This window comes from Gavialis gangeticus, unplaced genomic scaffold (assembly GCF_001723915.1).
Source record: "Gavialis gangeticus isolate Ggan-Ray unplaced genomic scaffold, GavGan_comp1, whole genome shotgun sequence".
NCBI classification, from domain to species: domain Eukaryota; kingdom Metazoa; phylum Chordata; order Crocodylia; family Gavialidae; genus Gavialis; species Gavialis gangeticus.
Window position 1 is genome coordinate 81,181,968 of NW_017729025.1, and position 572 is coordinate 81,182,539.

The window sequence follows — 572 nt, forward strand, 5'->3', positions numbered from 1 at the left end:
TATGTTGAAAAGCACTGGTCCAAGTACTGAACCCTGAGGGAAACCACTGGTCACCCTGCACCATGTCAACTCAGTTCCATGTATTAATACTCTCTGGGTCCTGCCTCAGAGCCAATTTCCTAGCCGCCTGACTTAAGGTGTTGAAGTCGCAGTTCCCCAATTTTTCCATAAGGACACTGTGGGAGACCAAGCCAAAGACCTTTTTGAAATCTAAGTTTATGACATCAGTCTCATTTCCCTTATCCAGGTGGCGAGTTACCTGATCATAGAAGGAAATGAGGTTGGTCAGGCATGACCTGCCTGCAATGAAGCCATGTTGGCTATCTTTTAGAGTGCTGCCTTCTGTTAGACAACAGTAATGGATTTTTTGATAATTTTCTCCAGGATTTTTCCAGGGATTCAGGTCAAACTGATTGGCCTGTAATTTTCTGGGTCTTTCTTCCTTCCTTTCTTGAAGGTAGGCACCACCTTGGCCCTCTTCCAATCTTTTGGAACCTCTCTAGAGCACCATGAGTTCTCATATAGCTTTGCCATTGGTCATGCAATGATGTCAGCCTGTTCTTTTAGCACTC